The sequence below is a fragment of the Symphalangus syndactylus genome, chromosome 8 (genome assembly GCF_028878055.3).
Source record: "Symphalangus syndactylus isolate Jambi chromosome 8, NHGRI_mSymSyn1-v2.1_pri, whole genome shotgun sequence".
In the NCBI taxonomy this organism is placed as follows: domain Eukaryota; kingdom Metazoa; phylum Chordata; class Mammalia; order Primates; family Hylobatidae; genus Symphalangus; species Symphalangus syndactylus.
The window spans coordinates 103,351,473-103,368,281 of NC_072430.2; positions in this window are offsets into that span (position 1 = coordinate 103,351,473).

A 16,809-nucleotide genomic window follows, 5' to 3' on the forward strand; every position below is an offset into this window, starting at 1 on the left:
TGGGTTCTGCTCCCCATGCCACACAACTGAGACCCTCCAATCGGGGTTGTCAGACACCCTATACAGAAGCAATCCTACTGGCATCAGGTTGGTGCCCCTCAAGATCAGAGGTCCCAAAAGAAGGAACAGGCACCCATCTTTGCTGTTCTCCAGCCTCCTTGAGTGACATCTCCAGGCACTGGAGCAAATCAGATGAATAAGGCCTGAAGTGAACCCCCAGCAAACAGCAGCAGCCCTACAGAAGAAGGACCTGACTATGAAAGAAAAACAAACAAGCAGGAAGCAACAACAAAAATAGGGCCCCCACAAAAACCTCAACCAAGGGTCAGCAGCCTCAAAGACGGAAACTAGACAAACTCACAAAGATGAGAAAGAATCAACAAAAAAATGATGAAAACCCAAAAGGCCAGAGTGCCTCTTCTCCTCCAAATGATCACAATGTATTTTCATCATCAAGGGTACAGAATTGGAAGGAGGGTCAGATGGACAAGTTGACAGAAGTAGGCTTCAGAAGATGGGTAATAAAAAACTACGATGAGCTAAAGGAGCATGTTCTAACCCAATGCAAAGAAGCTAAGAACCTTGATAAAAGGCTAGAGGAATTGCTGACTAGAATAACCAGTTTAGAGAGGAACATAAACGATGTGTGGGAGTTGAAAAACAGCATGAGAACTTTGTGAAGCATACACAAGTATTAACAGCCAAATTGACCAAGCAGAAGAAAGGATATCAGAGTTTGAAGACCACCTTACTGAAATGAGACATGAAGACAAGAATAAAGAAAAAAGAATGAAAATGAATGAACAAACCCTCCAAGAAATATGGGACTTCATAAAAAGACCTGATCTATGATTGATTGGAGTACCAGAAAGAGATGAGGAGAATGGAAAAAAGCTGGAAAACACACTTAAAGATATTATCCAGGAGAACTTCCACAACCTAGGAAAACAGGCCAACATACAAATTCAGGAAATACAAAGAACACCGTTAGGATACTCTAAGAGAAGAGCAACCCCAAGATATATAATCATCAGATTCTCCAAGGTCAAAATAAAGGAAAAACTGTTAAGGGCAGCCAGAGAGAAAGGTCAGGCCACCTACAAAGGGAAGCCCATCAGACTAACAGTAAACCTCTCAGCAGAAACTCTACAAGCCAGAAGAGATCAGAAGCCAATATTCAACATTTTTAAAGAAAAGAATTTTCAACCCAGAATGTTATATCCAGCCAAACTAAGCTTCATAAGTTTAGGAGAAATAAAGTCTTTTCCAGACAAGCAAATGTTGAGTGATTTCATTACCACCACCTGCCCTGCAAGAGCTCCTGAAAGACGCAGTAAATATGGAAAGGTAAAACCAGTAGTAGTCACTGCAAAAACACACCAAAATATAAAGACCAATGACACTGTGAACAAACCACATCAACTACTGTGCAAAATAACCAAATAGCATCATGATGACAGGATCAAATTCACACATAACAATACTAACCCTAAATGGAAATGGGCTAAATTCTCCAATTAAAAGACATAGACTGGCAAATTGGATAAGGAGTCAAGACCCATTGGTGTGCTATATTCAGGAGACCCATCTTACATGCAAAGACACATTTAGGCTTAAAATAAAGGGATGGAGGAAAATTTACCAAGCAAATAGAAAGCAAAAAAAGAGCAGGGGTTGCAATCCTAGTTTCTGACTAAATAGACTTTAAACCAACAAAGATCAAAACAGACAAAGAAGGTCATTACCTAATGGTAAAGGGAACAATTCAACAAGAAGAGCTAACTATTATAAATATATATGCACCCAATACAGGAGCACCCAGATGCATGAAACAAGTTCTTAGAGACTTACAAAGAGACTTAGACTCCCACACAATAGTAGTGGGAGACTTTAACACCCCACTGTCAGTATTAGATCAACAAGACAGAAAATTAACAAGGATATTCAGGACTTGAACTCAGCTCTGGATCAAGTGGACCTAGCAGACATCTACAGAACTCTCTATCCCAAATCAAAGAACATACAATCTTCTCAGTGCCACATGACACTTATTCTAAAATTGACCACATAATTGGAAGTAAAACCCTCCTCAGCAAATGCAAAAGAACTGAAATCATAACAAACAGTCTCTCCGACCACAGTGCAATCAAATCAGAACTCAGGATTAAGAATTCACTCAAAACCACACACTTTTACGGAAATTGAACAACCTGCTCCTGAATGACTCCTGGTTAAAAAATCAAATTAAAGCAGAATCAAGAAGTTCTTTGAAACCAATGAAAATAAAGAGACAGCGTACCAGAATCTCTGGAGCATAACTAAAGCAGTGTTAAGAGGGAAATTTATAGCACTAAATGTCCACATCAGAAAGCTAGAAAGATCTCAAATCAACACCCTATCATCACAATAAAAACAGCTAGAGAGGCAAGAGCAAACTAATACAAAAGCTAGCAGAAGACAAGAAATAACTAAGATCAGAGAAGAATTGAAGGAGATAGAGACAGGAAAAACCCTCCAAAAAAATCAATGAATCCAGGAGCTGTTTTTTTGAAAAAAAATAACAAAAAAGATAGACCACTAGCTAGACTAATTAAAGAAGAAGAGAGAGAAGAATCAAATAGACACAATACAAAATGATAAAGGGATAGCACCACAAACCCCATGGAAATACAAACTACCATCAGAGAATAAACACCTCTACACAGATAAACTAGAAAATCTAGAAGAAACGAATAAATTTCTGGACATATACAGCTTACCAAGACTAAACCAGGAAAAAGTTGAATCCTTGAATAGATCAATAACAAACTCGAAAATTGAGGCAGTGATTAATAGCCTACCAACCAAAAAAAGCCCAGGACCAGATGGATTCACAGCTGAATTCTACCAGAAATACGAAAAGGAGCTGGTACCATTCCTTCTGAAACTATTCCAAACAACTGAAAAGGAGGGACTCCTCCCTAACTAATTTTATGAAGCCAGCATCATCCTGATACCAAAACCAGGAAGAGACACAACAAAAAAAGAAGACTTCAGGCCAATATCCCTGATGAACATCGATGCAAAAATCCTCAATAAAATACTGGCAAACTTAATCCAGCAGCACATCAAAAAACCTATCCACCATGATCAAGTTGGCTTCATCCCTGGGATACAAGGCTGGTTCAACATACACAAATCAATAAATGTAATCCACCACATGAACAGAACCAAAGACAAAAACCACATGATTATTTCAACAGATGCAGAAAAAATTTAACATCCTTTTATGTTAAAACTCTCAGTAAAGTAGGTATTGATGAAACGTATCTCAAAATAATAAGAGCTATTTATGACAAACCCACAGCCAATATCATATTGAATGGGGAAAAGCTGGAAGCATTCCCTTTGAAAACTGTTACAAGACAAGGATGCCCTCTTTCACCACTCATATTGAACATGGTATTAGAAGTTCTGGTCAGGGCAATCAGGCAAGAGAAAGAAATAAAGGGTATTCAAATAAGAAGAGAGGAAGTCAAGTTGTCTCTGTTTGCAGATGACAAGACTTTATATTTAGAAAACCCCATCATCACAGCCAGAAAACTTCTTGAACTGATAAGCAACTTCAGCAAAGTCTCAGGATACAAAATCAATGTGTAAAAATCACAAGCATTCTTTTACACCAACAATAGGCAAGCAGAGAGCCAAATCATGAATGAACTCTCATGCATAATTGCTACAAAGAGAATAAAATACCTAGGAATACAGCTAACAAGGGATGTGAAGGACATTTTCAAGGAGAACTACAAACCACTACTCAAAGAAATGAGAGGACACAAACAAATGGAGAAACATTCCATCTTCATGGATAGGAATAATCAAAATAGTGAAAATGGCCATACTGCCCAAAGTAGTTTGATGTTATTCCCATCAAACTACCATTGACTTTCTTCACAGAATTAGAAAAAACTACTTTAAATTTCACATGCAACCACCTATTAAAGAATGTGTGTGCCAATAATATAATTCAGTATACTCAGCAAGTATACATTTCCACAAACATCAACTACCTAAAATATGTATATTGGTGATCTAAGAAATATCAGTAAAGTATTAACTGTGCATCACATTGCTATTACATAATAAACCCATCCACAGTCTTATACTCTATCTCTGACCTTTTGCCATTCAGCATCCATGAGACAATTTCCCAAGTTAGGGTGCTAGTTAGAGTCTCTCAGGGTTTAATTCCAGGCTAAGTGCATACATCTGCATCTACTATTGTGCTGGGAAATTAGAAACTGGAAGAAAAATGTCAATTTTGTTTTACCAGGGATTGGAGATTCAACTCAGTTGCTCCCAGGGAGCAAACCAAAGTGGAAATGAGTACAGTGGCATGTCTCCAGCAAAATTTTTGAAAACAAGCAAAAACCCACAGAAAGAATATCTATATTTTATGAAAGATAATTAGTTGTGATCAGATGGTGGCCATTGGCAGTGATATGGACATTTTCATGAAATTAATTAATTACTTCCATAAGCAGGGTTTTAAATCACCCTGTCTCTATTATTAGGCTCTCTTGTGCTTGAGGCCCCACAAAACAGGCATCTCTTTGACCTTTCATCTAATCTAGCCTTGTCTCTCAGATCCCTTGCAGGAAGCTGTATTTTAACATAGCATTCAACTTGTCTGTTATATCTTCTTTATTTAATAGCATAAGCTTTGGGTTTTGCTTCTAACTATGGGAGACCTCAGTTGTATTACGTAGGAAAGCCATCTGCTGAGATGGGAAGGGCTTTGGTCCAGGAATCAGAAAATTTTGGTTTCAGTCTCAGTTCTTCTATTCATAAACTATGTAACCTTGAAAAAGTCACTTTATGTCTCTGGACCTCAGATTCTTTCTTCACATTATCTTTCTGCTCTCTTCCATTTTTAAAGGGCTGTAATTTTATTCCAAGGTTATTGTGAGTATAATCATAATAACAGTATTGCTATCCATCTTTTTTTAGTGTTTATCACATGAACGACATTGCACCAGGTGTTCTGTACATATTAACAAATTTACACTCTTCCCCCATATGCAGAGCCTTCTTGAGGCTCAATTTCTTTGACTAACCTATCCCAGGTCGCACTGCTGCTAAGTGTATGGCAGAGGAAGGATTCAAATCAGTGTCTGCTGAACTCAAAAGTGGTACTCAGGAGTGCTCTCTGGGAAGAATTGATAATGATGTTGAAAAGAAAGAAAGAAAGAATCTAGTTTCAATAATCGTTTTTTCTCTCCAGAGGGCTTATGAATTCCAACCTGAGGCCAGCAAAGAAGCAAATACTGGATAAATTAGTCATCAGTAAATCAACTGGTCAGTAATTAATGGGAATTCAGTGATTTGGACTATGTGCTAATGAGGTCAAGGCCAAGTTCAGAATGTGTGCTTAACCCCCAGAGGCAGATGTGCTCAGCCCCTGTTTCAAAATCATGGAGAATGTGGACTGGATGGCCTTTACCCTCCAGAGTGCTGGTAATCTAATATAGAAAATGGTACCCACTAATGGCCTAAAAATAAGCAAGTGTAAGTGGGTTCCATGCAAACTAGACCTAGACAACTCAGACAGATTAGAGGACAGGAATCTAAGTCCCTAAGATGAAATTTTGTTTTTAATTAAAAACAATGCCTTTATACAACTAGGAGAAAATAGAGCTGCAAATCTAAAATAGTATGGCCTTTCAGCAGTTGATGACACCCCAGTGCAAGGAGCTAAACATATTGAGTATTAAGGGAGCTGAAAGCAATTATCGAGCCAGATTTTTTGTCTCTTTTTTGTTGGCCTTTAACATAAAAAATACAAGGATAAACACGTAAATGTAGGAGATTGTTTTTCATTCACTGAGTTTGTAATTCTTTCCTGCATCTCTTCCAAGAATTAGCATGGGTTGTGTAATAGTTTTATTAACAATGTCCTTATTAGATTTGGGGGTGCCCCACCCAGAATGTGTAACTGGAGTCTGTGTATCTAAACCAATCTACACAAAGAAGTCAGAAAATTATGAATTTTTAAATGTAATTAATCAATATTTGAAAATGGCAAGGCATTCATTAGGGAGCAATTAAGCTATGATGCAAGAAGATAATTAGTAAATTGGGGACAACATGGGTTCATTCATTCCTTGAAAACTTAAATAATGCTGTTTATCTGATTTCCTATAATAATGACATTTTAAAAATTGACATTGAGATTTAAATAATCCCATATTCTTTCTGTGTGTGTCCATATGTGGCTTTCAGTTTTTCTAGGAATAAATGTGATTATTTTTGTCTCTTCTAACCATCAACGTTCCCCCTACATTTTTTTTTTTTTATCATATTAGGATGTTTCTCTCAGAAAATAGCAGTGCTTCATATAGTGTAAGAATATATTAAATTGTAGCTTCCACCATTTATTCACATTATTGTTGTTGTTGCTGCTGTCGTTGTTGTTGCTGCTGCTGTATTTTAGCTTATCAGTTAGCCTTTGCTTAAGGGGACTAAACCTCAGTCAGGTAGTTTATTTTGTGTGCTATTTGTTGACACATTTTGCTTTGCAATAAAGTACATGCTGTAAGGTATAGAAAGTTAAGATTTTAGAAATTCAAAAACCCAGGCCCTGTAAGAAAAGAGGCAGACAATCCAATAGAACAGTGGGCAAACACTTTAAACAGAAACTTCAAAGAAGATATACGAATGGTCAATTAAAATAGAAAAGCAGGATCAACTTCACAAGTCACTGGGGAAATCCAGTGCCACTGCATTCTAACCAGCAGGGCCATTTGAGAAAAATAAACAGTTCTAAGTGTTTGTGAGGATATACAGAAACTAGAAGTCCTATATTCTGCTGGTAGTAGTGTACATTGATACAACCACTTTGAAAATTGATAGTATCTACTAAGCTGAGCAGATATACATTACCCTATGACCTAGAATTCCAGAATTCTATGTATCTCCCTAGAATATAGACATATATTTAGCAAAAGACATTCAGAGGAATGTTAATAGCAGCACTATTAGGTTGGTGCAAATTACTTTTAATGGCAAAAACCACAATTAATTTTGCACCAACCTAATATTTGTAATAGCCCCAAACTGGACAGCATTCAAATGTCCATTCAAATGTTATAGTATAGGCATATGATGGCATACTATACACCAAATAAAATGAACAAACTAAAACCAAATACAACGAGAATAACTCTAACAAATGTAATATTGAACTAACTTACAAACAAGTATGTTCTACATGTTGCCTGTTCTACAGGCAAAACTAATTTTACATTTTACATCTCGAGGATATATTGCACTGTATCCGCGAGAATGAGAGAGATGAAGGTGGCTTCTGCAGGTGCCAGTAATATTCTCCTTCTTGATCCTGGTGCACTTACAGAGGTGTGCTTTCTTCATGAAAATTCATTCAGCTGTAAACTTTTGATTTGTATATTGTCATATTATATATTCATATATTCATATATACATATGAAAATGTAAATAAAATTATATTTTATTTACATTTTCAAAATTATATGCTAAAAGAAGTCCAGGCTTCTGTGAATAAAAATCTTTACTTTTAAAAATACAAAAATTTTGCAATTCTAAAGGTTTTTTCTTTGCCATTTTACAGTTTGCATTTCCTGGAACATGAGGATGCTGATGCTACTGATTAAGGAACCACATTTTGAAGGCCACTATTTTTGAGTTAATCTATACTGGCTCTCACAGCCTTCCCATTTCTCTTAATCCATACATACCACTTTCCATTCCTAGTACGCCACTGGAACGATGCTCTCCAGTGTCTCCATGAACCGATTTCAAGAGCCCTTTAGTTCTTTCTTATTGATCTTGCTGCAGTGTTTGATTATATTGAAACCTCTTTGAAAACATTCCCCTAATTAATGTGTCCAGTCTTTTCTAGTTTTCCTCCTACTTTTCTGAACTCTTTCTGGCAGATTTGTTTTTTATTTACCACTAAATCTTAGTATTCTCTGATGCTTCGTTCTAAACTACCATTCTCTTCTTTCTGGTGACCTCATCCTCTGCCTTGATATTAATTATTACCTGTGTGCTGATGACTCCCAAATTTGAACCTTCAGCCTACACTCTTCTCTGAGCCCTGTCCCCATACACATAATGTCTTCTGAACATTTCTTCTTAAATGTCCTTCACACACCTCAAGGTCTTCATCTTCCACAAAAATCTGTTCATCTTATATACACTTTCTCATGGTTATCTGCCCAGTTACTAAGATTCTTGCATAATATCCTAGTCTCTTCAATCTACCTCACCCACATGCCGGCATGTTTTGCGATTCTATTTGCTAAATAGCATTCCCACTTTCCATCTCACTGCCATAATTCATCCTCTCCTCTTGCCTTGCCTAGGCCATGGCAGTAGTTTTCTCCATCATCTCACTCCCACAGCCTACCGTTCTGCAGTTCTCTTCGCACTGTTGCTACTCAACTCTTCTAAAAGCAGAATATGATCATCTTAATGCTTTGCTTGAAATACAATGAGCTGTTCTTAGCTACAGAGTAAAATCCAAACTCTAGCATCTGGCTCCAGTTCACTATTGCATTTCCATTTTAGGGAACTGCGAAGCTTCTCAAGCATCAAATTTCATATGAATGAAGGGGAGTAGGATCTTGTTAAAATGCAAATCCTGGATCTGGCTCATAAGCCTAGGGTGGGACCTGAAATTCTGCATTTCAGTAAGCTCCCAAATGATATTGATGCTACTGGTGAGCTACTGCAGATCACACCTGGAATAACAAAGCCCTACATGACCTCTTCACTACAGCTACAATGATTTACTTACTGCTTCCCAAAAGTAACATGCGGCTTCACAGTCTCTATGCTTTATACCTGTTGTCCCCTTTGCTTGCAATACTTTTTCTCCCTTATCTAGCTACCTAATGCAATACTACCCTTCAACAGACAACTAAAACAGGACCTCTTCAGAAAGGTTGTCTCCTTTTTCTCTGGGATGATTGAATGCCTACCTCTTTGTCTTTGTATCAATCAACATGACACTAAATTTAGGCAATCAGGGTTACATCCCAGGCCCTATGCCTCAGGGGATCCTGTGCTTTGTAAAAGTAAGACTGCCTTCTTTGAGATTTTCTAAATTACCTTCCAGGACGGACCTGGGATAAGCTAGGGTCAGCAATACCCTTTGGGTGCAAAGTCTCAAGCCTGAAGTTGAATATGTGTGTGCCCTGGTACCCATTGCTTTTCTTAAGGGCACTGTCTCATCCACTATCCCATGGAGAGGAGAGACCACATGCCCTGAGGAATTCTGTGGGACCCCATGGCTGATTTCTGTTTGCAGGAGGGTGGCCTACTGAACAAATTGTTCTTACTGACCAGTGCAATATTTTTTTCCACAGGATAGCATGAGATCTCGCAACCAGATGTTACTGACATGCTGATTGGAGATGACTGTCACTCAGGACCCAGGACAAGTTCAGGTCTCTGAGATTCTGACCATCCACCACCAACCCTTGCACTAGAGCCCTCTGTGTGGACTCTTGTTTCTGTTCTCACTCATGTCTGTTCTAACCGTGGTGCTGCCTATAGTCTATACCACCTGAAGGTGGTAGAGATGGCAGCAGGAATCCTTTATTCAATGTGCCCTCCTCCCCCAACTCCTGGACCCAAGGAGGTCACTCCATCTCCAAATTTTCATAACCTGTGTCAGATACTTCTGCAAGAGTGGGTGAACCTGTCTTCTCTGAGGGCTTTCATTTTGCAAAGTTAACAAGTTCTTCTCATTGACGTCCTCTCTTGCTTCCAATCAATGTGTTGATATCATGGTCTTTTGAATCCTCTTAAGCATGCTGAATAAGGAACATGAGGAATGGGCATTCCTTGCCCTAACAGGATCACTCTTCTCATTCTGCCAGTGGGCTCTTGCTCCTCTTTGCCTCACTAGTAAAGATGTAGAGAGGGCATAGATGTAATCAACATTGGAGAGAGAGCGTATTCTAAAAATGCAGTGATTGTAGCCTAAAGAGAAGATATGTTTGGAAGATGTGTTGCTCTGTTTATACTATGACATTCAGAGCAGTAAAATTTACATGATCAGAAGATGAATTATCATTCACATTTTCCTGCAAATTGTGGGTAAGATTTGAATTTGTGGTCATCATCTGTGAGTCACAGTAATAACTTTTGGGAAGTTGGTCTTCACAAGTGGCCTGAAAGTTGATACAGCATCCTGAGTCCTACTGAAAGTATCATTAAATAATTGATATTAGGGACCTACAGAGGACAAAATATCTATTTTATTTTATTTTAATACAAAAAGGTCCCTAAGAGCCACGGCATTGTGAGTAATAACAATGTAGCAATCTTTTCCTCATGGTGGGAATATCAAATTCTCCAGAAATGGCACATTGGACAATAAAGAACATGAGGCAATGGTGCCTGGCCACTACAAAAAATCCTCAAGTGTACTGATTAGGCCAAAAACAAATATCTAAGTACTTCTCTACCCACTGTTCTAAGTTTTCATCAGTAAGTCAATATACCTCATCTGGGCCCGAGATTTTGTAATATACTTTTAAATCAAATTGCTTATGTAGACTGGTCTCTAAACAAATATATCCCTAGAGCCCTGCACATCCTGGAATGATCCTAACCAGTAGCATCCTGTGCATGATATCTGGCATAGTACCTGCCACGCTGCCCTGTAAAAGCTTACCTGCCCATCCCTCTCACCCGGCAGTGAATTATGAGTGCTCGAAAGGCAGTGGCTGTTCTTTCATTTCTGTAACTCCAGAACCTAGCACAGTGTCTAGAGCATAGGAAGTTAAATAGAGCTTGTGCTTTACTGCAAAATAAGTATGTCTAGCACTTGTTTAACAAAGTGATGTTGATCTACAGTAACTCAAATTAAATTAACATTCTCATCCTCACTGGTTCATTCACTAAGAACAGGTTTGCAAGCCCTAGTGTACTTAGAACCTTATTGATACCTGGGATACCACAAAATATAGCTAAGAAGTAGAGAGGATAAATCATCTTTTCTTTTTATTGATTTTTACAAACACATTTATTCACCTAACTTCACATTCTATGCAATGAAGTTTCAGAAGTTGTAACTTTACAAAGGTAAAAAAGAGAGGCAGTGACATTGCAAGAAAACTAGGGATGAAAAGGACATTTCACAATTTGTCAATATGTAAATACTGGCACCCCCTTTTTGACAGAACAAAGTCCTGCCAAAGAGTCTTGTCAGAAGTAAAATGTGGTGGCTCAGGCAAGATACACAAAAAAACACAAGAAGCCCATTGATTATTTTTGTTATAAAATACACTGTTGATTTCCGTGTACCTTTTTAAAAGAGATTTTTAAACACTTCTTTTCCATAAAAATTTACTTTGATTCCTCTGATGCACAAAGAAGCAGCCACTAAAAATGAGAGTTGATTCCAACAGAAACTTCACAGTTGTGTTTAAAGTAGGAAGAATTCGTCGCTTAGCAAAAACTCAAGAAGAGAAAATATATGGAAGTGTGCTGGCCTTTTGTCCTTGGTGACTGTCCACATGTTTAATTTTTCTGAGTTGATATTCATGGCAAATTTGATTTAGTGATTTTATGTACGCTATCTAGCTAAAGTAATACATATTTTAAATCAACTGTCAGTAACCTGCACAGAGTGAAGCGCATAAACGAAAAGGAATTAATGAAATGTTACAATATATACATTACTGCCCAAAAACAATGCAATTTCACAAGATATTTGCTTTGTTTTGCATGCAGAATAGCAAATTACTCTCAATAATCATTTATGCATTTGCCCTTTAAGTGCTTCTGACCAAGGAGGTATAAAACAAGAGCTGGCAAAAGGGAAAGGATCTTCTCTATTGACTAAATAAGCAATTTATGTGTTGAAGAGCCAACACAGAAATATGCCTGAGAATGATGACTGCCATCACTTTGATTAAAGCTTCCTGAATTCACTATTGGGTCAACAGGGATGTATCTCTCTCTCTCTCTCACACACACACACACACACACACACACACAGACACACACATGCACATCTCCCACCTCTATTTTTTTCAGAATAATTGCCTGGAGCAGAGGTGTTCCAGCTGCATTCTGGGGAGCTCCCTGATTCTTCCAAGCTGTCTTGGGGTCCAGGGAAAGGAGAAACTTTGGAGCTTAACCAAGGATTCAGCAAGCTTCTGAGACTCAAGCTTCCTGTGTGCCCACCACTCCTGACTCACCCTGTCCCCAGAACCCTCTCTGCAAGCTGTAACTAGAATGCTCTGCTTTTTCTTATTTATGTATTAGGGTTCCAAGTAACATTTCTTTCATAAAGATGTTTTTGCTTCCACATACAAAATTTTAAAACTACTCCAGTTTGGCTGGAATATTAGTTATCCATTTATTTAATAAGCATTATTAAACACCAACTATATGCAAAGAACTCTACTAATTACTGGGGATTCAGAAAGGGAGAATAGTGGGGAGGGGCAAAGGTGGGGAGTGGAAAGAATATTGTAAACACAGGGGACAGTACATGGTAAGATCTTGTAGCAGGAGGAGACAATGGTGTAAGTCACAGTAAATATTTTTTAGATAGTATTATTTGACTGTTCAAGTGCTTGTTATGAAGAATAATGCCAAATGCTGACCAATGCTTAAGGTGAATGAAGATTGTGAACCAATAGATCTGGCAATGCAGAAACTCCAGTGACCTTAATTCTGTTACAGAAATCTCAGTAGGGAGATATGAATAATATTAACAAGAAATGATTAACTTGGTCATATGGTTTGGCTGTGTCCCCACCCAAATCTCATCTTGAATTGTAGCTCCCATAATTCCCACGAGTGTGGGAGGGACCTGGTGGGAGATAATTGAATCACAGGGGTGGTTTCTCCCATGCTGTTCTCGTGGTAGTGAATAAGTCTCATAAGATCTGATGGTTTTATAAGAGGAAACCCCTTTTGCTTGGTTCTCATTCTCTCTTGTCTGCTGCCATGTAAGATGTGCCTTTGTCTTCCACCGTGATTGTGAGGCCTCCCCAGCCACATGGAACTGTGAGTCCATTCAACCTCTTTTTCTTTATAAATTACCCAGTCTCAGGTGTGTCTTTATCAGCAGTGTGAAAATGGACTAATACATTTGGGGAGTGAGATAATAGCAGTATAGGCAGATGCAAAGGAAATTTAAAAGATAGAATTGCTATGATAAGGAATTTGAGTGAAGAGATGATAATGACCTTGCAGATTCTAACACAGTGACTAGAATGATAGAAAAAACTTAGAGAGAATGAAATCAACATCGTTTTGGACATATGAGACTTGAGGTACTTAAGTTCCAAGTTCAAAAGCCTAGCAGCCTTCTGGAAATACAACCCTGCAAATGTAGCAGGGCTCAAAACAGATGGAGGGTGTTTGGAGACACTTAAAGTTCATGAAGTCATATCAGGCACTCAATAATTAGAGATATTTTACATTAAAGATTAAAATGCAATTTTAAATATCTACCAGGTAAATCCTAAGTTCCCTTTTATAAATTCTTTCCCCACAATAGGAAAGACACAACATATGAGAAAAAAATAAAAGACAGGAAGAGTATTTAAAGAAAATTGAAAAAGAATAATGACAAAGGCATAGACTCAAAGAAAAGAGCCACTGGCATTAAGAAAACTACACAGATGAAAGGGCTAGGAAATAAAAGGACAAGCCAAGGACATTTGGTGGGGGAAGAAATGTGGAAAATAATGAAAAAGAATCAAAGGGGAAAATAAGAAAGGAAATGTAAAAAATTGGGGAAAATATGAAAACTTGAAAGTTCTATGGACATAAAAACATGTTCTTTTCATTGCATAATACCTAAAAAACAGACTGATTAGGAGGGCTATCGCTGCCCTTTAAATCTTTCAGAAAAATCATTTAACTTTTCTTGAACATAAGAGAGCTAAGTTCTGAAGTTAACAAACCAGCCTCAAAGTTTAAAAAAGACAAGTGCCTCTGAGGAGAGTCAAACATAAGCCCTGGACAGGTGGAGTAGAGTATGGGAGAAAAATAGGATGCCACACAGACGGATAAAAAGATTTTAGCTTAAAGTTTATTATGAATTGCTAACAGCTCAGTGTGAACTTACCTGAAAATATAGGAGCCCCTGGGAGCCACAGACATCAAGAGTGTTTGAACCACTTCACAGGCTCTTCTCCACCACCATCAGCATATACTAACTAATGAGAGAGTATAATGCCAAAGGGGCAGGGCGAGAGACCACAGAAAACTTCCCTTGGCCCGTGTGCTTGGGAGAGGGGAGGGGTAGCCTCCACTGCAAGAGAGGCAAAAAGCCCCATCTAGATCCTTTCCCCTTCTCTCTCTTATGGAATAAATGCCTTAAGAGCATAGGGAAAAGGCAGGGCACAGGTAGGGCCCAACTGCAGCTAGGAGAAGCAGACAGGAAAACAAAACCAAAAACTCATATCACTGGGAAAGGAGGAAGGAACCATCTTGGGCTCTGACCATTCAAGATCTCTTACTACTGAGGGAAAGGCAGAAAACTTTTTCCCCACAAGGTCTACCAAAGGTATAAGGCTATCATACGAATAGCAGGGAGTATGGATATCATATGAAAGAGGGGCAGAATCATTTGGAAAGTTCCACTCTTGAGACCCAGGTTCACAGGGACTGCCTAAGACTGGGAATAAAAAAAGGACAACAGGAAAGGCCCTTTTACCTCAGCCCCAACACCAGGCTAGCTAGCATTAAGTATCAATTAAAAGTAGTCTACCACTGAAGGAGGGGCAAGGACAGAGAGAAAACCTACTCAAAGGTATGGACTCCTAGGGAAGACCAAAAGTTGAGGCAGAACATGATCATTGAGAAATATCCTAAAGATTCAACCCCCAACTTAACTACAAGATAGCCCTGGAGGAAATTTGAAGACTGTAGTACAATGAAGGTAACCACAGCAAAACAAACAAACCCATTTCAACTTCTGACTACACTGACTTAATGTACCCCACCACAACAATAGAGAGGCATGCCCATTACTCAGGTATAAATACAATTTACCAGCGTCTCTGCTGTCCTAAACACAATGCCTGGTTTCAATCAACCAAAAATTATAAGACTAAAAAAAAAACCCACTGTTAAGAAGCAAAGGAGATGTGACCCAATTGTTGAAACAATCAAAGAATTTAAAATAAATTATTGTATTAAAAGTTCTAGTGGAAAAATGTGGACAACATGCATGGACAAATGGGAAATTTTAGCAGAGTGATGAAAACTAATAGAAAGACCCAAATAGAAATGCAACAGTGAAAAATCATAAGTGATAAAGAATTACTTTGACAGGTTCCTCAGTAGATTCAACACTGCCAAGCCCACGGAGGAAAAAAAGTTAATGAACTTAAAGATGAGTAAATACAAGTTACCCAATCTGAAATATTAAAGGAAAAAATAATTAAAAATACAGAGCAGAACATCTAAGAGCTATGAAACAATATCAAGAGGTCTAACACATGTGTAATTGGAATCCCAGTGTACACAAGAAAGAATAGGGGATGAGAAATATTTGAAGAAATAATGGCCAACATTTTCCAAAAATAATAAAAAAAATCAGACTACAGATTCAAGAAGTTCAGAGAACACTACGAATCACCATCCTACCACCACTTAAAAACCCTACACTTGGACACATCATATTCAAACTGCTGAAAAACAAAGATACAGTGAAAATCTTGAAGGCAGTCAGAAAAAAACACGTGTTACATGAGGAAGAATGAAGATAATGATTACAGCATATTTCATTTCTGAAACTATGCAAACCTCATAGGATGAGTTGGAAAGTACTCTCAGCTCTTGTATTTTATGGAAAAGTTGGTAGAAGAATAATATTACTTCTTTAAATACTTGACAGTTAACACTGTCTGGGATGGGAGAATTCTTTGTTGAAAAAGTTTTACTATGAACTTGATTTTAAAAATAGATATAGGACTATTCATGTTGTTTTTCTTGAGAAAATTCTTAAGCCTTCAGAATTTGTATCTGTACACAATGGACTTTGAGGACGGGGGAAAGGGTGAGAAGTGGGTGAGGGATAAGAGACTACAAATTGGGTTCAGCCTGTACTACTTGGGTGATGGGTGCACCAAAATCTCACCAATCACTAAATACCACCTATTCCCCAAAAACCTATGGAAATAAAAAAGAATTTTTAAAGAAGATTAATTAAAAAAGAAATTTGTTCATTTCATCCAATTTGTCAAATGTATTGCCATAAAGTTTCTTATAAAATGTATTTATTATCCTTTTACTGACTTCATGGTCTACAGTTCTCTCTTTCATTTCTATATTGGTGGTTTTCATCTTTTCTCTTTTTCTTTGGTCAGTCTGGTTAAAGACATCAATTTTATTAACCTCAGAAACCAAAGTTTTAGATTAGTTGAACCAGGTCGTATTCAAAGAGAGGGTTAGAAATAGCTTACTCTGATGAGGGAGCAATGAAGCTGAAACTTGAGAGAGGCAATGAGTGCAAGTGTCCTAAAATGAATAAGAAATCGGGGAGTTCTAGGAACAATTATTTAAAAAAAGAAAGAAAGCAACAACAACAATGTGGGTGGAATGTGGAAACAAGAGAGGAGACTGTTGCAATACGAGGCCTGGTAGGAAAACAGAGGCTATATGACACTGTTATATATGGTAAGGATTATACGGTAAGGATTTACATAGGAATTTATACTGAAAGCAAATGGAAGCCACTAAAGGGTATTACATAGCAGAGTAACATGATAAGTTCATTTTGAAAATCTCAGTCTGGCAGTAGGATGG